Below are 22,711 nucleotides of genomic sequence, written 5' to 3' on the forward strand. Positions count from 1 at the left end.
AAATACACTTTACTGCAATAAAAAATTGACTGGTTATTATTTTATATTTGTTACTGTTTAGTGGACTTATCTTTTTCTTTAGCTTTTTGTTTATCTTTGTATTTCTTACTGATGCTGTTTTCTGAAAGCAAGTGTTGTCATGATACTGGAATTCAGTACCAATAGATACTGACATTTTTTTTTTTTTTTCAGTTTACCGAACTCACTGCTGTTTACTGAGTGTAACCACAGATGCAGGGACACTGGAGCGTTTTATAGCCGCGAATCATCAGCAGATCGTATGTCAGCTTATAGACAAACCATCGGAATGACGTGAAAGAAACGCTCCAGTGTCTCTGTATCTGTGTTTACACTTAGCAAACAGCGATGAGTTTGGTGAACTGATGACCTCCACGACCAATCACAGTTATTTCTGTTGAGCACATGAACACAATGGCCAAGCAGCAGTATTTAAGAACGTGCTCAAATGTTTGCGGGAAATGGATATTGTGAAATTTCAGCATCGATTAGTACCTAATTACAGAAACAAACATAATTGTACTATTATTACAGTTTATCTACTGTAACAGACGACTGTTTATCTTTATCAATTGTGAACATTTTATGATCCAAACTTTGGTGACTCCAAGTTGAGTAATAGAATATGCATTTGTGTTCCACTTATTGACAACATCTGCTGCCATGTTTTAGGCTATACAGTAAACCATCATCACGGCAAGGCTTCGCCATTCACGCATTCTCTAGAGAGACAAAGCAAATGAGAAGAGGAAATCAAAATGTTGCAAACTTTAATCCAAGTCTCCTTGATCTACACCAACCACATCGACCTCCCCCCTAAAAATCAATGTAAGAATGACTAATAGGCTCTTAGAGTTGCCTGATATATCCTGATACATTAACATTTACACACAGAAGCACTCCTGCGCTCGCATACACCTGTCGGTACTGGTTTTTGCCTCTCTTCTGAGCTGTCTAATGGGCCTTTAATTGATTGAGTAAATCTGACTGGATAATAAATCACAAACTTAAGGAGAACCTCGTGTCTCTGACATCCGTTAGTGCACTGGAATATTGCTCCAACATGGTTAGCATTGATTTGACCCGTTTTAAGTTGGCGGTAAAGCTCACGGTGACATAGCTTTAATAACCTCACACTCATATTCGCATCAGGCCATTGCTCCTCTCTAAAATGATTGCCTCTCAAATCAAATCAAGAAAGAGTTTTGTTCGTACCTTTCCGGAACGTTTCTTCTCCCCCCCGCCGCCTTGCGCTCAGCTTTCATCATTAATCATTTCAAGATGCCTGTGCATATGATTATGTGTTTGATGATGCCGTTTGGTGTAGACAGAGCTTCTGTTCCACATGAGGGTCACGCTGTATCACATCAGTGCTTTTTTAGCATGTTTAATCAAAGGCCAGACAAGCTGCTTTTCCTAATGCAGTGTGAAGACTTAAGCACACACACACATAGACTGAGGTAAGTGTGTAGGATGGCTAAGATGAGCTGAAGATAACCAGTGCAGATCCATAGATGTGGAACATCAGAAATCTGCTGCTCACACGAACATCAAAGGAGCATAATTGAAAATTACATGACTCCCTCTCTGCCTTTGCATTCTTCTTGAGCGTGAAGAAAGAAGATACTATACATGTATCTGTGTCTGTCGAGCCCCTGGGCCAGAAACTAAGCACGTCCACAGAGAGCTTTTAAAAAAGCGCTGTGACTAAGTGTATGCTTGCAAGGCCTGCATTGGTGTATGCTCCCGGCAGCGGCACCTGAGTGCAGGTGTGAGGAAGCGCAGAGTCCCCTAGGTGTTCTCAGTGTGTTCTTCAAGGAAGGAGGGTTGGGAACTTAATAAGCACACCATAAAATACTGCAATTTGAAAGGCTGTGCTCTTCTGTCATGCTTTTTTCTCTCTTTTGCACACACAGGACACAGATGTATTTGGATTTCAGTGGTTGGGAAGCTACAACCTTTACAAACGACTCTTGGTAACTAAAGTTTAAATGCTGCAGGTAGGTGTTTTGAAAGAATAAATATAAATAATGAAATGAGAAAAATGCATTTCTTATCCCCAAGGTGATATATTACAAAAGATCTTTGATTCAAGTTATTTCAAATGAAACATTAAGCACAATATTATTCAATTGATGTGAGGTTAGCTTTCTGTGCTTGAAAAAGTACCTGGCAGCACTAATTGAAAAGTGTTTGAAACAGCATTACAATTACCAACTGTGGATTTAAAATAATACTAATGACAATAAACTAAAAAGTAGGTAATGATAGTGAAGGATAGATAATTATACTTGAAAATAAAAAAAAGAAAAGAAAAAGGAAAAAAATAAGTCAATCGATAAATCATTAAAGAAATGAATGAATGAATGAATGAATGTATTGATGGATGGATGAACAGATGGATAGGTGAATGAATGAACAAATCAATAAATGAGTGGATGGATCAATGGACGGATGGATTAGACAAATGGTTGGGGGAATGAATAAATAAATTAATGAAAATTGGGATGGATGGATGGTTGAATGAAAGAACAAATCAATGGATGGATGGATGGATGGATGAATGAATGAATGAATGAATGAATGAATGAATGAATGGACGGATGGATGAGTGAATGAATGAACAAATGAATGAATGAATAAATGGATGGATGGATCTATGGACGGATGAATGGGTGAATAAATGAAAAAAATGGATGGATGGATAGATGGATGAATAGATGAACAGATGGATCAACATATGAATAGACGGATAAATAAATAAATGAATGAATGAACAAACAAAAGAACAAACCAACGAACAAACGAATAAATGAACAGATAGATGGATGGATGAATTAACAAATCAATATATAAATGGATGGATTGATGGATGGATGGATGGATAGATGGGTGGATGGATAAACAAATCAATGATTGAGAGGATGGATCGACGGACAGATGGATGAGACAGATGGATGGGACATATGGATGGGTGAATGAATAAATAAATTAATGAATAAATGAAGGGATGGATGGATGGTTGAGAGAATAAAAAAATCAATGAATGGATGGATTGATCGATGAATGAATGAATGAATGAATGAATGAATGAATGAATGAATGAATGAATGAATGAATGAATGAATGAATGAATGAACGAACGGATGGTTAAACGGAAGGATTGGTGAAAGAATGAACAAATGAATGCATGAAAAAAATGGATGGATGAATGAATGAATGGATGAATGAATAAATGTATGGATGGGCAGAGTAATGGATGAACCGATGAATGGTCGGATGGATGGATAAATGAACAACTAAATAAATGAATAAATGAATGGACCAGTTAACAACTGACTGACTGAATGAATGAATGAATGAATGAATGAATGAATGAATGAACAAACGAATAAACAAATGAACAAATGAACAAACGGACAGACGGACGGTTGGATGGGTGAATGAATAAACAAATCAATGAATGAATGGAAGGATCGATCTTTTATAACAATGAATACCACTGTTTTTTTTTCAATAGTACTGCAGTCAACACATGATCTATATATATATATATATATATTAATGAACACCTAAATGCCATGCAGGAAATATCAGACTATCTCTGCATATGAGAGAGCGAGTGATGCATTTAGGAGAGAGCTGGATGACTGCCTTAGCTCACTCAGGCAAAACAGTATGGCACTAATACAGAAATGTTTTTTGTCAAGCGACAGAAGACCTTGTTACTGAAAAGGCTTCATTGAACTACTGTTACCATTGAACCATTGTTGGACTATAATTCTATGAATTTCATCATTGCAGTACATACAGTAACAAATTATCAAACCAAGTGCAAATAAATGATGCAAGAGCTTTCCTTAGCTTCCTTAGCTTTTCCATGGCAATTTTTAAGTTTAACAAGCAGAAACTGTCAAATTTATTATTATTTTTTTATTACCACTTTTTACAGCCCACTGAAGATTATACAGTCTAATTAAAGTGTGCGCTTTTTATTGAAATTAATGCTACTATGCATGTAATGTCACCATTCTCACAGTTTTAAGCAACATACAGTCTGGCAAATATATGTGTTGTGATATTTTTGCAAAACAATATTACATTGTAGCATGCTTTGTGGCAGTTTCAAAGTAAAATGGCAAGTGCAGTTCTGTAATAACTAGGCAAGTCATTGGCCAACAGCAGTTTGTTTTTTAGCCAATCAAAAATACTTCTAATATTGACCTTTATATATATGATACAAAGTATTTGCAAAAAATAAAAAATAAAAATAAATAATAATAATAAAAATTATTAATAATTTGGCCTTCGACTTTATATCATACAAAAAGTGCATAAGTTTTAAAATCAAGCAAATTAGGTAAAAGTGTTTTAAGATAATATGATATTTGTGGGATGAATCCTAAAAAATGCTTCCTACCTATAGCACTCTAAATAGCCTAGCTCCAGTTTATCTAACCAACCTTCTGTCTTGGTAATCCTACCATTTTTATTTTTAGGATCTTCAAACTCAGGACTTCTGGTAATACCAAGAATAGGAAAGTCCACTAAAGGAGGTCGAGGTCTCTCATAAATGGCTCCTAAGCTCTGAAATAGCCTTCCTAATAAAGTCAGAAGCTCAATTTTCAGTTTAAAACTCCCATCCTGAGGCTTCTAATTTGGGGAGTGCCAATCGATCAAATTCAAGACCTGTGTAGCTATGATGCCAACCCTACAAGGCCTTCATGGGATGAACTGAGTCTAATTTATGACTTATTATTTAAAATTATAAAGTGTGCAAAAAGGAATACACGTTGTTGGTGTGTTACTGCCTCCAGTAAATTCTATTTATATGTTTCAGAAAATTTCCAAAAAATGTTGGTAGAGATGTTTTTCCCAGAGAGCCCTGCATGGGGAGTTTTTATGTGTGGCGTAAGAGTGCAAATACTTTTTTTGGAGCCACTATAAATCCATGCAATATAACATGCTGTGCTTTTTTCACATTTCACTCTCTTTTCACTCAGCGTCTTCATTTCTCCAGCGGTGACCCCAATTATTTGTGGTGCAAAAACTGAACGTTTGGAGGTCTTTGAAGCAGCCCCTGTGCTCATTGAAGGCAAACAGCACAATGCACTCACGAATGATGAGGTGGCATCACTGTAGTTTAAAAGCAGCCAGGAGCGGGATGTTCAGAGTATACCAGCATAAGATGAGCATTACAATAGCCTGGAGACGGCGGGCTCTGCATTATTCAACAGTACAGGAAATATGCTTCAGGTTTACAGCAACAGCAAGAGACACTGATAATACCAAAACACACGCACACACATACGCACACACACACATGTTGGTATTGATGGTTTACAGACACTTTTCATTGGTGTAATGTATTTTATACAATAAAAACTGCTTAACATATGGCTTTACACCACCCTTACCCTTAAACCCAACCCTCACTGGAAACCTATGGCAACATTTGAATGTCAAAAGACCCTGCTAAGTATGATTTTTAAGCATTTGGAATTATGAAGACATTCGGCATGTCATCATAAACCACTATAATAGAATACAACTATTTTATCTTCCTTAAACTAGCTTCTTGTTAAGTTATTTATTAATTCTAAAATATTGCTTCTTACCCATAAGGCTCTAATTCAGGGGTGCCCAAACTTGGTCCTGGAGGGCTGGTGTCCCACATATTTTAGTTCTTAGTTCCAACCCCAATAAACACACCTGAACCAGCTATTCAAGTTCTTTCTAGGTATACTAGAACTTCCAGGCAGGTGTGTTGAAGGGAGTTGGAGCCAAATTATGCAGGACACCGGTCCTCCAGGACCGAGTTTGGAAACCCCAGCTCTAAATATATTAGCTCTTGTTTATCTACCCAACCCTGTCTTAGTAAAATCCCACTTGCTCTTTAAGATCTCTAATCTAAATGCTTCTGGTAGTACCCAGAATAGCAAAGTCAACTAAAGGAGGTTGAGCCTTTTTATTTATGGCTCAAAAACTCTGTAATAGCCTTCCTGATAATGTCAGAAGCTCACTTTCTCAGTTTAAAACTGCCATTCTAAGGCCTCTAGATTAGAGAGTGCCACTCGATCAGATCCAAGACCTGTGAAGAGATGATATCAATCCTGAAGAGTTGATTAGGCATGTCATCATAAACCACTGTAAAAGACTATAACTATTTTATCTTCCTTTCACTGGCCGCCTGTTAAGTTCTGTATTGATTATAAAATATTACTTCTTACCTATAAGGCTTTAAATAGTTTAACTCGTTTACCCAACCAACCTCTTGTCTCGGTAAAATCCCTCCTGCTCTTTAAGATCTCTAAACTTAGGGCTTCTGGTAATACCCATAGCACCACTAAAGGAGGTTGAGCCATGTCATTCATGGCTCCTAAACTCTGGGATAGCTTTCCTGATGATGTCAAAAGCTCACTTTCTCAGTTTAAAACTCCCATACTGAGGCTTCTAGATTGGGGAGTGGCACAAGATCAGATCCAATATCTGTGAAGAGATGATGCCAACCCTACAAGGACATGAAGAGATGATTAGGCATGTCATTATTCATGTCTTCATAAACCACAGTAATAGTCTACAACTATTTTATCTTCCTTTAGCCAAGTTGAGACTACATGATTTAAGCCCCGATTTTGACTCGCCTTCAGGTTTTCAGAAATCGCAGACAAATGCCTGAAATCACAGGCAAATCAGTGCTCGTTCACGCGAGTAACAATCGCACAATGTGAACTATCAAAGACGTGATCTGAGAGAATTGCAGATGAGTTGCCGATGCCCGTAAGATATTTGGCATGCTAAATATCTGGAGCTGTCGGCGAATCAAATCATGCCGTGTGAAGTGAGTTTTGACTGAAAAAAACATCAGCGATCAACTACAGCCAATGAGAGAGCAGAATCCACTTCTGTGGGTACCTGCAGGCCAGCGGGAGGTTGGGGAGACTTAAATGCGCTTCAGTTTATTTGGACCCAAGAAATGGAGGAAAAACTAGTGGAAATGTGGCAGCAACACCGTTGTCTGTTTGAAGTATCATCTGAGCTATAGCACAACCAGATCAAAAAAGAAAAAAAGTTTAGTAGAAATTGCTAATTCCCTTCAGACCGAAGTGAGCAAATATGAACATTTTCTATCACAATAAAGGCTTCTTTCTCGTTATGTAGTTAAAAACTTAATATATACTATGTGTTTTTTCTGAGACGTAGTTTGGACAAAGTTGTCGGCGATTCATCCTATTGTAAAATCATGCAGTGTAAACCCCCCAGTCGCCAATCCATCTTGCAGTGTAAAATAAAGCAGCTAAAAAACGCTAACCCAGATAGTCATAATAGTCATGCGGTGTGAAAACATCTGTGATATGACTACTTTGAAAATCATGCAGTCTGAACACGCCGTAACACTGGCTGCCTGTTTTGTAGCTATAAGTTCTTAGCTATAAGGCTCTAATTTGTCTAGCTCCTGTTTATCTCACCAACATTCTGTCTTGGTAAAATCCCACCTGCTCTTTAAGGTCTCTAAAATCAGAGTTTCCAATAGTACCCAGAGAAGTAAAAAGTCCACTAAAGGAGGTCGAGGCCTCTCAAATATGGCTCCTAAACTCTGGAATAGCCTTGCTGATAATGTCAGAAGCTCACTTTCTCAAAACTCCCATCCTGAGGCTTCTAGATTGGGAAGTGCCACTTGATCAGATCCAATGTTTATATGTTTATATACTGCTAAGCCAAACTCTTTAACTTTTTTTTTTTTTAATTTTGACTTTAATATAATGGTGTGCACTTTTCCTGAAGCTGCTTTGGAACAATATGTATTGTAAAAAGCGATATTTAAGTAAACTTGAATTAAACAATCATATCCATGTTAATATAAAAAAAATAATAATTCTCTTTGTAAACCACTAAAACCAGCACACACTCACAGAGTCATCAAAACAACAAGGTCTGATAGACAGTCTTTAAGTTTGGATGGTCGGAGTATAATGGATTGTAAAACACAGTCTATGAACAAAAACCTTACAAATGGACAAAGCCTAAGGCATCCTGTAACGTAATGTTGCTTCGATGGAAGCGCATACGTTTTGAAATCTGACCTCTCTCACTGACTTTCACTCACGCAGAGAGCAAGTGAACAATGATAGACCTGTGGGCGCCCATGTGATCTCTTTATAAAGCCTTCAATTCATCCTTTAACCCTGTACGTGAGCACTCAAGGTGAAAGAGAGAGGTCCTCGCACTAAGAACGGCCCTTTCAAGCAACCCTTGTGATCATTTCGTTAATGATAAAAGAGTTCTTCCTCCAAGCGATCTTTCAACTGATCATTGTATACACACTCGCATCCCCCTGAGAACAGTGAGAATGAGTGAGAAACAGACACAAAGCTCTAAAGATCAAACAGAAAAATGGTGCCGCTCTAATGTCTAGCCTTTAAACAATGGATGAACCGGGATGAGCACTCTGGGCGCTGTTAACATCACCAGCAGGTTTCTCTATGAACATTGTGGGGGGAATTCAATACGAGCGGGCAGCATTGGTTCAACTAAAGGAATTATGCAAATCGAATCACACTCACAAAATATGTGCTTGACTCGATGCTTATTTTATAAAGACTGTACAGCAAGAATCATCTCTTCAATAGCAGAAGGTGCACTCAGGATATTTAGTTATAAAGCTCTTCACGATCATTTAATCAGGATTTGGTGAATAACTGCTGTCCTGATTGATAAAAAAAATGTGCATAAGCATCTAAATTTTTTTTTACTTTGCTTGATTTCTGGAGAGTTTTAGTTTTGTCACTTTATTTTTTTTATGTTCCTCTTTAAAGGTTTTGTTGTCAATAAAGTTCCATATTTACATGAAACAAAATCAAAGAAAAGGTGAAAATTAAGTTTATTTCACAAGTCAAGTATTGTAAAAAAAATTTTTAACATTTAGCGCTGATGTATACCTGACCAGTGAGCCGTCTGACAAAAAGTGTTGTTCTGAATCAAAGCAGTAGGATGCCTGACTTCAACTGCAGTTCGGCAGTTTCACATAAACATTTCATTCATGTCGCCGTGACAAACTGGGGTATTAGATGCAAATAAGGAGTAAGGACTGGTGAGAGAGATATGGAATTTAATAACGCACGCCAAATGTGAAGAAAAAAGGGTCTGCATTTTGCGACGTGTGAGTGTGTCGTCCTTTACTGACAGCCGTGTGGATGGATCTTGTCGGAAAATATGGCGAAAAAGTCCTACATGACGGTAATAGTTTGATCGCAGTGTTTACTTCAATAAAGCCACTAATATATGCATACTCCACATGTCTTAATTGTATTTCTGTTTAGTTCAGTTATGATGACTTTAGTTGGATTAAGGTCAGGCACATGCACACATAGGGCTCAACCTGTACAGTGCACTTACCTTTTTTAGTCTTGGATAGTAAGTGGCGTTCCAAAATGATGTGTGCAAATGTGTGTGCAACGTGTCTGAAGAGTGGGTGGAGAGGGGTGCGTGACTTATTTCAGGTCCGGGCAGGAGATGCATGATCAAATCATTATTAAACAGGTAAATGACTTTATAGTCGATTTCACTCATTGGTATGTTGTAGTGCTGTTTTTATACCATTGTAATATTGTCATCTACTGATTGCAACAGAGAAATACAGGGAATTTTCTGTAGACTGATGGCAGTTCTGTTCAGCCTTATAATCTTAAAAATTATTGTGTCATCTGTTGTGTCATCACTTTAGACATTACGCTAGAGAATCATTCAAATACTAGCTCTAAAGTGACGTATTAGCAATGGTTTCTGCTGTTCTGATGTCAGCAGCAGATGTGAATAAATGGCAGAAGAAAGTACTCTCTGTGTTTGATTTTATTTTTTATACACACGATTATGCCGTCAAACTGTTGTAAAAACGCTTGTAGCAGTGCAATGTGGCTGTGTATTGTCAATGGTGGAACACTAAGGCACTCAACCTGCGGCCGAGCATGCCTCCCACCAGTGCCAATATAAAGCCACATCACACTGCTACGAGTGCGGTATTGCTCATATGTGTGTGAGTAATTGCTGCCTTAAATGTTTTAGTTCAATCAAAGTACTTTTCAAGTCATTTGGCAACTTACATCAATGAAACTGAAAAAAAAAATAGGTTAACCTCTGTAAAATTTAAACTATTTAAGCTAAACCAGATGAATTTATTACATTAAGTTATAGTAACATAAAAGCATTTGTTGTCATATCATTTTTAGGTGTGTCTATGAGGCTACACCTTTTACATGGAAATCTTATCTGCTTCATTTGTTCTGCTCAGTCCATTGAGCTCGGTAACTTAATACACTGAGTAGGTGATTTATAGTGGAAACTGTAACTGAAAGTTCTAATTAGAATTGAATACTGGCACATTTTTATGCTTATGTATTTTTTATGTAACACCATTACGTTTCATTAATTAAAGCAATCCATTCTGATATAAACAAACCTAATATTCCAGTTAGCTGAATTGCAGCGCTCATGCAAACATCCATATCATTATTATAGTATGTTTTAACTGTTGTTTTCTTACCACTGTAATTCTAGTTGTTCGTGTGGTATATACATTGTTCATTAAAGATGATAAATCAATAAAGTATGGTCAATTCCAATCATTCATTCATTTATTCATTCATTCATTCATTCATTCTATTTCTTTTCAGCTTGGTCCCTTTATTAATCTGGACCACCAACTTATCCAGCACGTTTTATGCAGCAGACACCCTTCCAGCTGCAACCCATCACTGGGAAACATCCATACACTCTCATTCACACTCATACACTATGGACAATTTAGCCTACTCAATTAGCCTGTACCGTATGTCTTTGGACTGTGAGGGAAACCAGAGAAACCGGAGGAAACCCACGCGAACGCGGGTAGAACAAGCAAACTCTACACAGAAATGGCAACTAAGCCAGCCGAGACTTGATACACCGACCTTCTTGCTGTGAGGCGACAGCACTACCTACTGCACCACTGCGTCACCGTCAATTCCAATCAACTCTTTGTATATTTACATGTATAAAACGCTTACAAGCTTTGTGTTAGCCTTTTTAATTCAATAAATTGGTATTTTTTGGAGCTTTGGTGTTGTCGCCTTTTGTAAAAAAATAATAATAATAAAATAATAATAAATAAATAAATAACTATATATATATATATATATATATATATATATATATATATATATATATATATATATATATGTATATATATATATATATATATATATATATATATATATATATATATATATATATATATATATATATATATATATGTATATATATATATATATATATATATATATATATATATATATATATATATATATATATATATATATATATATATATATACATATATATATTTAAGTTGTTGAAATGTAAATTAAAATATCTTGTTCCAAATACAATGTGCCTTATTCACCCAGAAATATAACTTAGTTTCACATCACACATCTAAAATTATCACATTATTATTTCAGCAGTTGGTGAAAAGTTAAATTGCACTGATGTTTCTCTTTTTTTTTTTTATATATGTGGCACACAGTGAAATAACCTAGTTTTTCTTCACATTAGCTATTTTGGCGAGCATGTGCAATCTGTTTGAGTCTGTGAGTTTAACACTATGTATGTAGTCGGCTCAGGCTACAATCCTCTGGAGAAGACAACAGAGCTGGACTCAAAACTGTGTCAAACCAGACCAAATGAGATCAGGACCTTTAGTGCAAACAAAATGAATTTTGTTTTCAACTGGTAAACATTTGTCATGCCAAAGTAATAGGTTTAATTTCCAGGGAATAACATCATGCTAGTAAAACATACCTTAAATTGGCTTGTGGGCTCACACTACAGTATTCTGAGAAACCTGAGTTAAAATCCTGAGTTGTGGTTCTACCATGTTCCTGTTCCACTCACTAATTTCCAATCTCTATCCTTAAATAATAAGTAGCTTTGTCACACTTTACAATAGGGTTCCATTGAGTATTGTAATTAATGTATTTACTAACATGGATTAAGGATGAACAATGCTTGTACTACATGTATTAATTGAATTATTGCTTTAATTAATGCACAGTTATGAAGGATAAACAATGAATGGTATTTTTAGCAACTGACTTTATCATATATGTTAATAAATCTATTGTTCATTGTTTGCTTATGTATGTGAATACATTATCATTATCTAATGGAACCTTATTGAAAAGTGTTAATGAGATATTTAGAGAGCACTAGACCCCTAAAGACCTCTGGTTTTACCCACGCAAAACTATATAAACAGCTTTTTGTCACACTTTAGGTTTCCATAGGGTAATGTTAATTAATGTATTTACTAACATGGACTAAGAATGAACAATGCTTGTGCTACATTTATTAATTGCATTTGTGGGTTAATTAATGCACAGTTATGAAGGATAAACAATGAATGGTATTTTTAGCAAGGGATTTTATTATACATGTTAATAAATGCATTGTTCATTGCTTACTTGTTACTGAATAGATTAATAGAACCTAATGAAACCTTATTGAAAAGTGTTGATGTGATATTTAGAGAACAGTAGACCACTAAAGACCCCTGGTTTTATCCACACACAATTATATAATCAGCTTTTTGTCACACTTTACAATAAAATTCCATAGGGGAATGTTAATTAATGTATTTACTAACATGAACTAATAATGAACTTTGCTTGTAAAACATTTATTAATTGCTTTAGTGCGTTGATTAATGCACAGTTAACAAGGATAAACAATGAATGGTATTTTTAGCAACTGACTTTAACATAGATGTTAATAAATGTATGATTAATTGTTTGCTCATGTTAGTGAATACATTAACATTATCTAATGAAACCTGATTGAAAAGCCCTAATCAGATATTTAGAGACCACTAGACTACTAAAGACCTCTGGTTTATTGGGTACTGTATGGGTTTGAGTAAAATATTATTATATGTTTTGTTGTATAATAGTGTGAGAACATTTTTTTTCCCCAAATTTCTAACTACACAAGTGTTTTTTTTTCCATTCAGAACATGATAACATGACACTTTTTTCATTAGCTGTGATTGAAAATGAGTGTAATTCCACCAAACACTAATTCCTAATATCTCTGAAGTTGGTATTGTGTTGTCTAAAACATATAGAAACATATTTGAAAGCATGGAATCTTCTTTCTTATTTTATGGCAACACAAAATGGCATACATATTTTGCAAGATTACAAAAAAAGAGAAAACTCTACTGTAAATCTGTAAATATTGAGAGAAACTGAACATTTTAAAGTGGTCTGTTTCCCATAGCCACACACACACATCCCAGAGAAACATAGGTCCTATGGCTGAGAGCTTGCATGAAAACCGCTTCAGTGTTCTTCAGTGTTCTCAGTCATAGTAACACACATTTTGCATTGTCAGTAACGGCATCAATGTTGTAAAGGAGGGAAACAGTAACTCATTTGATTACTCGTTAATGAAAAAATATTGCCAACTCTTTTTTTTTATAGCGCCATTATTCCGATCACAGTTAAGATGGTAATAAATGTACTGTTCAATGTTTCCTCATGTTAGGGCGAGGCAGTGGTGCAGTAGGTAGTGCTGTCGCCTCACAGCAAGAAGGTCGCTGGTTCGAACCTCGGCTCAGTTGGCGTTTTTGTGTGGAGTTTGCATGTTCTCCCTGCCTTTGCGTGGGTTTCCTCCGGGTGCTCCGGTTTCCCCCACAGTCCAAAGACATGCGGTACAGGTAAATTGGGTAGGCTAAATTGTCGGTAGTGTATGAGTATGTGTGTGTGTGAATGTGTGTGTGAATGTTTCCCAGAGATGGGTTGCGTTTGGAAGGGCATCCGTTGCGTAAAAACTAGCTGGATAAGTTGGTGGTTCATTCCGCTGTGGCGACCCCGGTTTTAATAAAGCGACTAAGCCAACCAGAAAATGAATGAATGCTCATGTTAGTGAATGCATTAACAATATATAATAGAACCTCTTATTTAGAGACCACCAGACCCCCTAAATATCTGTATTTCCTATGTAATGTATGGGATTGAGTAAATTGGTATAATTTCTCTTTCTGTATAATGGTCTGAAAACATTTCTTCCAAATTTCAAACTAATGTAATGTCTTTTAGAGAATGTCTTTTATCCAGAACATGGCTGGGAAAAAAAATGGTAAAAAAGAGATGCTGCTTGCATGAAAACCGCTTCAGTGTTCTCAGTTATAGTAACACACATTTCATATGGTAAGTAACGGAATTACTGTTGTAACGGAGGGAAAGAGTAACTCATTTGATTTCTCGTTAATGAAAAAGTATTGCCATTACTAACGTTGTTTATTTATAGTGCCGGTATTCCCATCGCAGCTAGGATGGTAATAAATGTATTGTTTATTGTTTGCTCATGTTAGTGAATACATTAACAATATCTAATGGAATCTTTCGAGTTATTTAGAAACCACTAGACCACTAAAGACCTGTATTTCTTATGTAATGTATGGAGTTGAGTAAAATTTTACTGTATAATGGTCTGAGAACATTCATTTAATAAATTTTCTTTTCAGCTCACTCCCTTTACTAATCTGGGGTTACCACAGCGGAATGAACCGCCAACTTATCCAACATATGTTTTTATGCAGCGGATGCCGTTCCAGTCACAACCCATTTCTGGGAAACATCTATGCAGACTTATTCACACTCATACAGTACGGACTATTTAGCCTACCTAATTCGGTCTGAGAACATTTCTTTCAAAATTTAAATTAATTTAATGCCATTTAGAGCATTGTTTGATTCCAGAACATGGCTGAAAATATGGTAGAGAGACAATGCTTGCATGAAAACTGCTTCAGTGTTCTCAGTTATAGTAATACACATTTTATATGGTCAGAAAACGGCATCAGTGTTGTAAAGGAGTTAGTTGCCATTAGTTTTTATTTATAGCGCCGTTATTCCCATCACTGTTAAGATAGTAATAAATGTATTGTTCAATGTTTGGTTATGTTAGTGAATACATTAACAATATCTAATGGAACCTCTCATTTAGAGACCACTAGACCACTAAATACCTGTAGTTCTTTTGTAATGTATAGGGTTTGGGTGAAATTGCATTATATTGTATTATTTACAGACAAATTTTAAACTACTTTAATGTCATCTAGAGCTTTTTTTTTCCAGAACATGACATGATGATGAATATTTTTGCAGTAGCTGTGATTGAAAATGAGTGTTAAGATATACTGATATCTTAACACTTTTGAATTTAAAATGTTGGTATTGTGTGGTTTAAATTGTATATTAATGTCTTTAAAATGTCTTCACGTTTTACAGAGTAAATAACAATTCTCAAACATGAAACTACACTGTAAATCTTATATCCAGAGAAAATGAGCATTTTCAAGTGGTATTTTAATGTTTTCCATAGCCACACACACACACGCACACATCTTTACAGTTGACATGCCTGAGTTTTGGAAGGTTTGCCACTGTAGTGTTGAGGCATTAGGGCTGCTGTAACTATGGAAACGCATTAGGAGATCATTTAATGTGAGCGAGACAAGCCAAACAGGCTGAGGAAATGGAAAACAGATGAATGGTTGTCAGAAGCAAAATTCCAGCATGCAGACATCATGAACGTGCACTCTGACACACTTACACGCATGTGCATTGCCTTACAATGCAACTCATGAGTGGATTATTCGTACATGGATTATTCTGGCACATGCTCATGCTTTTCCTTTCTCTTGTCATCTCATGTGGCTATTGTCTGTCTGGACTACAGTGACCGTTTTGAATTATGGATGGTCTCTCACTTTTAGTGACAGTGACAAAAACAACCATTCCACCCGGCTTTTACATGTCCCTCAAGCATATAATACCTCTTCCCATTGGCTTATTGTTGTCCCACTTTCCCTCACTCTCTTTCCTTTCCCCTCACTTACCTTGTCTACCTGATTCAGTGTAAAAGCAGCACGATATATAAAAAGAAACACATAAGATGACCTTAAATAAAAAAAAAATTAAAAATTGTTGAATAATTGATTCATTTTTATCATCACTTGCGAATTTTAGGAAACACTAAAGGTAATAAAAGGTGTAATTGACACGTTTTGATTAAAAACATAAATAAAATAAAGTGAATGGGAATCTGGGACAGCTACATAAAATGAACATATAGCAATGGACACGTTTAAAAGACCACTTGATAACTCTTCTTCTGCATTGACAGAATTTTTAAACAACAAAATACCAGTATTAATTAATAATTAAAACATTTTCAATCTCAACTAACTTGTCATTTTGACTAGTTATTTTTGGAGGAAAAAATGGTCTAAATGATAACTGCTAAAAGACTTTTATAAATTAAAAGAAATAATATATTTAAACCCATACCTAACAAATCCAATAAATCTAAATAAAGATAAATTTCATGTGGATGTAAAAAGGTTCATATAGCCGAAAATCACTGAAGGATTAAACAAAGGTCTACAAGTGCCTGTTATGATTGTTCCAGTATAATCTGTCAGTTGGCATGTCTGTGTAGAGTTTGCATGTTCTCTTTGTGTTTGTGTAAGTTTCCTCCAAGAGCTCCGGCTTCCCACAGTTCAGTCTCTGAAATAAAGGTACGCGAGCTGTCACTGTGGTGATACCTATTCAAAAGATACACACATGTACTTAAAGGGTCAGTATTGGTACTTCAAAAGTATATATTAGTCCCTAAAAATGTAAGAGGAAAACTTTTCAACTTTTTAGGTACTAATATGTACCCTTGAGGTATTAATATGGACCTTTTAGGTACACATTTGTACCTTTTGAAAAGATACCACCCTAGTGACAGCTCGGGTACCTTTATTTCTGAGAGTGTTCGAAGACATGCACTATAGGTGAATTGGGTAAACTAAATTGTCCATAATGTATGTGTGTATGTCTCGGTCCTCTAGATTGGGAGTTGAGCGTTGGGCTAACAACCCATCTTTAAAAAAAAAAAAAAAAAAAACATGTTACAAGTCACCAATATTGTGTGGCTGAATATCAACTTCGATATAAATGGCCCTGGGAGTAAGTGGTGGATGTACATAAGTTGTAGGACAGTGGTTGTTGTGTTGGTATGGTCATGAGATCCATACTGCAAGCTAAAAATGCTTTTGTTCAGTTTTTGTTGTATTTTAGTACAAAAATCTAAACATTCTTAAATCAAGAACGATTTTCTAAAAAAAGCAATGCTAGTAATTGTATTGAACATTATAAATAATCAGTCAAAATTAAGTTGAGTTGAGTTTTTCTTCAAAACAAGCAAAACAATCTCCCAACAGGGTAAGCACATTTAAGCAATAGGGTAAGCAATATTTATATATTAAAATGAAAAACAAGATTATTTTGATTATCCCATTGGCAGATTATTTAGCTTGTTTTACGGAAAATTCACTTAATTTTCACTCATTATTCATTAAAACAAGGCAATAATAAATTTTTAGAAATTTGGACTAGAAACAAGACAAAAAATCTAAGTAAGAAAATCATGTTTTTCCATTAACCAATGCCCCCCCAAAAAAGAAGTAATAACGAAAAGTAAAACATTACATAAAAATATTAATAATGAAAAAAATGTGAGTAATACGTAGTTACGAGTAAAATATATATATTTTAAGGTATTAAATGCAGTCGCAAACTTGTTTTTGGACATACAGTCAAGTTAATAAATTATTATGAGCCACAAAGAGAATAATAATGTTGTTATTATTATTATTATTATTATTATTATTATTATTATTATTAATAATAATAATAATAATGGGCAGCGTGGTGGCGCAGTGGGTAGCGCTGTCGCCTTACATCAAGAAGGTCATGGATTGGAGCCTCAGCTGGGTCAGTTGGCGTTTCTGTGTTGAGTTTGCGTGTTCTCCCCATGTTTGTGTGGGTGCTCCAGTTTCCCCCACAGTCCAAAGACATGTGCTATAGGTGAATTGGATAAACTAAATTGGCCGCAGTGTATGTGTGTGTGAATGAGAGTGTATGGGTGTTTCCTAGTGATGAATTGCAGCTGAAAGGGCTTTTGCTGCGTAAATCATATGCTGGAAAAAGTTGGCGGTTTTTTCCGCTGTGCTGACCCCTGATTAATAAAAAGACTAAGCCAAAAATAAAATGAATGCAAGAATAATAATAATAATAATAATAATAATAATAAATTACAAAATAACACAAAGACAAAAAAGGTGATTTGTTGTTGACATTATACAGGCAACTACACAACACCAACATGAACTATCAATGAAAGATATGGGTATATAATTTATTGGTATGCATTTAGCTAATTTCTAGACCTGCTGGTTAACAGCATAACACAGGGATTAATTTCTGTGTGTTATTCATAATAAAGTGGAGTGCAACTATAAACGGAAGGTCAGGCAAGTTAATTTTTCTGAAGTGAGGAACTTATTATTTCATAACACATAATGAAAATAATGCTAGAAGAATGGCAATGATGAAATATTATCTGACACTAAATTAGGACAACACTTCTTTTTTTTCAGACACTCTTTACTTGAACCATGTCTGACAGAAGCGTGAACAGCTTTCACATCTTTCAATATAAATTTGATATCACAAAATAAAAAAATAAAAATAAAAAAATAAACACTCAGAATGACCTAGTGACCCACTTTTACTCAAAAAACAAATTTAAAATAGCTGAATAGGGGTACTTTAAAATAGCATAAGGTGTGTTCATTTAACAATTTTTTATTTATTTATTTATTTATTTTTTTGCGCTATACATTTTGTAGACCTTAAACTGGAGCAAATAAATTGGTAAACAAAAGAGTGCTCAAACTACCTTAAGATTCCCTGCTACTTAAAAACAAGCTGCTGTTACTGTGGCTGTTTTTTTGTGGCAGATATTACCCCAACAAAGCTGCTTTACACATTCATTGTTCAGCCTGTAACTTCAGTCTGCCAACAGACGGTTTATGCACTGCAACCTGTTGGGTTTTTGTTTGTCCTTCTTCCTGTTTTCTATTTGTTTTCGAGAGAGAGCCCAAAATGGGAAACTTGGATAGACACACGAACACAATGTGAGCACATTTGTGTGTAATTAAGCCCTGCTTTGTCTTTGTGAAAGTTTTGACACAAGAGGAGATCAGGCTTTTGTCTTCTGCAGTGTCCAGGCGAACTGACCAATGAGGATAAACTGCCTTTTGTTGCGCTCTGACATTCAGCTGGAGAGAGAGAGACAAGGAAACAAAAAAACAAAAGCTTGGAGTGGGCTGAACCTCTCCTTTACAAACACACACACACACACACTTATAAGTTAAAGGAGAATAAGCGAAAAACAAGTCAATATAGAGATGGTGAATTACATTTAGGCTATAATTAATAGGATGAAAATCTTTATTGGAACTAAATGACTTAATATTATATCTGAAGGATCATGTGACAATGACTGGAGCGTTGCCATAACTTGAATAAATTACAACTTGTTATTGTTACATACTATTAAATATACATATAGAAATATTGATGTATTGTTCATCATTTAAATGGAGTCTTGGCAAGGTTAAATAATTAACATTTTTAAATAGTATATTATTTATATATTACTTTTGTTATATTATTTATGTTATGATATTATAATAAAACATAAACGTTTTTTTAATTTATATAATTTTAAATATAGTTTTTATTAAAATAACATATTTATATGAAACAATAACTGTGCACAAAAAAAACATTAGTTTCAAAATTGTATGTTTTTTGATTAATTATTTCTCATTTTACTACAAATATATCCTTATGGCATTATAAATGAACTTAAATTAAAAGTATAATATTTAATATTATTTTTGGTATGTTAATTATGTTTTGATATTAAATGAAAATCTTAAATTTGAATTGTATAATCTTTATATAGTCTTAATTATATATTTAAATAGTAATTGTACAAATAATATTCGTTTTAGATTTTTTTAAAATTCATTATTTCTTATTTTACTACAAATATGCCATAATGGTAGACCATTTCAATGTTGTCATGTCATTGGCCCATGAACATTTCCTGCCTGTAATTAAACTATTTCATAACTGTAACGAGGCAATCCAATCATAATTTAATGTAAAAACAGTTACCATAACATTATTTTTCAATATGTGGCTCTTTTTGGATTCTCAGAAGCTACAGAAATTAAAAATGTAAAACAGGAAAGGCATTGGAACCATTGTTTTCATAAAAAATTGGCCTTGCATTGTACTGAAATATCTAAATCAAGATCATTGAAAACACTCAAGTCTCTCAAATTTGTTGTGACTGTGACTTTTTCCACTAAAAATTAGTTTCTTAACTGATCTAATGTTAAAACATTGCTACTGTGTTGTCTAAAACAAGTCTGATATATATATATATATATATATATATATATATATATATATATATATATATATATATATATATATATATATATATATATATATATATATATATATATATATATATATATATATATATATATATATATTCATTCCTGTATTTATGATCAAATAAATGAACTCTGGGCAAGGTTTTATATTTTATTTATTTTTAAAAGAGTATATTATTTAAATATTACTTTTGTTATATGAATTGTATAACAATATTATATTATAAATATAAATATTGTAATTTTTACATTTATATAATTTTTATTATAGTTTTATGAAATACATTTATATAAAAATATAAGTTATGTTTTTAAATCATTATTTCTCATTTTACTACAAATATACTATTATGATAGATTAAATTAAAATAGACTAATTGAATTAAATTTAATTTAATTTAGTTTCTAGTATAATATTTAGAAATTATTTTTTGTATGTTAATTGTATTCTGATATTATATTAAAATCTTACACTTGAATTGTATATTCTTTATATAGTTTAAAATATATATTTAAATAGTAATTATACAAAAATAATATTAGTTTTAAAATTTTCCCCCAATTCATTATTTTTGATTTTTCTCCAAATATGCCGTAATGGTTTACCAAATCTGCCTCACATGTTTCTAAAATATTTAAATCAAGATAATTACAAAAAACATTTGCTCTGACTGAATTTTTTTTCACTAAATATTAATTTCTTACTTGAACTAATTTTAAAATATTGATATTGTGTTGTCTAATATATATATTTATATATATATATATATATATATATATATATATATATATATATATATATATATATATATATATATATATATATATAGCTTTGACTTTTTTTTTTCTTTTTTAAATAATAAAATTTTTTAATTAATTTTTTTTAAAATAATTTAAATAAATTTATGACCTAATATTTCAGGGGGGCTAATAATTCTGACTTCAACTGAAATATGATGGCAAGTCAATTTCTCAAAGCACTTCTTACGTCGCTCTGAATAAGTGCATCTACTAAAATCCTAAGATGTAAAGTAATACATTTAGCCTACATTTCACAGCTTGCCAGTGTCCAATAAATAAGATGAATATGAACTGGGTGTATGCGAACAAATGTACAGAGCAAAACGGCACGTCTGACTTGGAAAAAGCTAGCAGAATTGATTGAATCTACCGCTGGTCAAAACACCCGCACCATGAGGTCTAAAGGAGCCCTTCACAGTTTCGCAGTAGAATAAGAACAGTTTCAGTCAAGTGCTCACCCATTGCATTAAATTCATGTCATGAAAACAGGGTCGCCATTGCCTGCTCGTTTATAGTACTTACTCTTTGCGCTTGTCTCGGTGTGAATTCATGAGCACGAGCACTCAAGCGAACACATTCGTTGTGTTTGTGTGTGTGTGTTTGTGTGTGAGTGTCAGGCCTGTGAGGCTGAGTGTGACAGAGTTGTCAAGTAACAGAAGAGAGGGTGGCAAAGCTGCTCTCAGCGACGCTAGAAGAGCAAAGAACAGCATGTCATTTCATCTTTTCATTTTTTCTCTCCTTCTTTCATTTCAGCCCTTGTTTTTCTCCACTCATGCGGCTGTTAGACAGCAGTAGTCAGAAGAGAGAGTCCACTGAAGGTTCTAGAAAGTGTACGTGTGTGGCGTGGGCTGACGCAGATGTGTACACTTATAAGAAAACAAATGAAATATTTGCTTGGAGTAGGCACACAACACATATTCTTGTTGCCATAATTGTTGAAGCTTTTATCAGGATATACAGTATTATCACGATATTGACATAAAGAACTCTTCGTGTTAATGTATTGCTTTATTGTGCATTAATGTTCAGAGTGACAATATTTTTCAAAATTTAACTGTATATAAAATAATGTACAGTTCAGAATATAAAGTCATGGTGCAGTGGAAAAATAATTAATATTGTGTATGACTCCCATGATCTTGGAGAACTGCATCCATACATCTCTGCAATGACTGCAATAATGTATTAATAAAGTCATCTGGAATGGCAAATAAACATTCTTGCAGGACTCCCAGAGTTCATCAAGATTCTTTGGAATCCTCCTCCTTCATCTTACCTTCAGGCATGCTCAATAATGTTCATGTCTGGTGACTGGGCTGGCCAATCCTGGAGCACCTTAGCCTTCTTTACTTTCAGGAATTTTGATGTGAAGGCTGAAGTGTGAGGAGCGCTATCCTGCTGAAGAATTTGCCCTCTCCTGTGGTTTGTTATGTAATGGGCACAACCTTCTTGATAGACGTACTTCATACCTCCATACTGGATGTAACC

The 22,711-nt window shown here is 34.3% G+C and overlaps 1 protein-coding gene across 8 annotated transcripts in view; it reads right to left on the reverse strand.

Moving 5' to 3' along the window:
• The window catches only part of LOC147834029 (uncharacterized), a 1,152,336-nt gene that overhangs the window by 309,542 nt on the left and 820,083 nt on the right, over nucleotides 1–22,711 (reverse strand). For 2 of the 8 annotated variants that reach the window (XR_015507937.1, XM_087282126.1), the window contains one exon: nucleotides 18,293–19,228. The exons of 5 other annotated variants lie outside the window; for them this stretch is intronic. The gene's annotated coding sequence lies outside the window, so the exon portion shown is untranslated. Of the gene's footprint in view, nucleotides 1–18,283; nucleotides 19,229–22,711 lie in introns of those variants that run through there. One more of the 8 variants, XR_015507935.1, reaches the window with a different exon arrangement.

Source organism: Danio rerio, chromosome 14 (assembly GCF_052040795.2).
Source record: "Danio rerio strain M-AB ecotype USA chromosome 14, GRCz13ab, whole genome shotgun sequence".
NCBI lineage: Eukaryota > Metazoa > Chordata > Actinopteri > Cypriniformes > Danionidae > Danio > Danio rerio.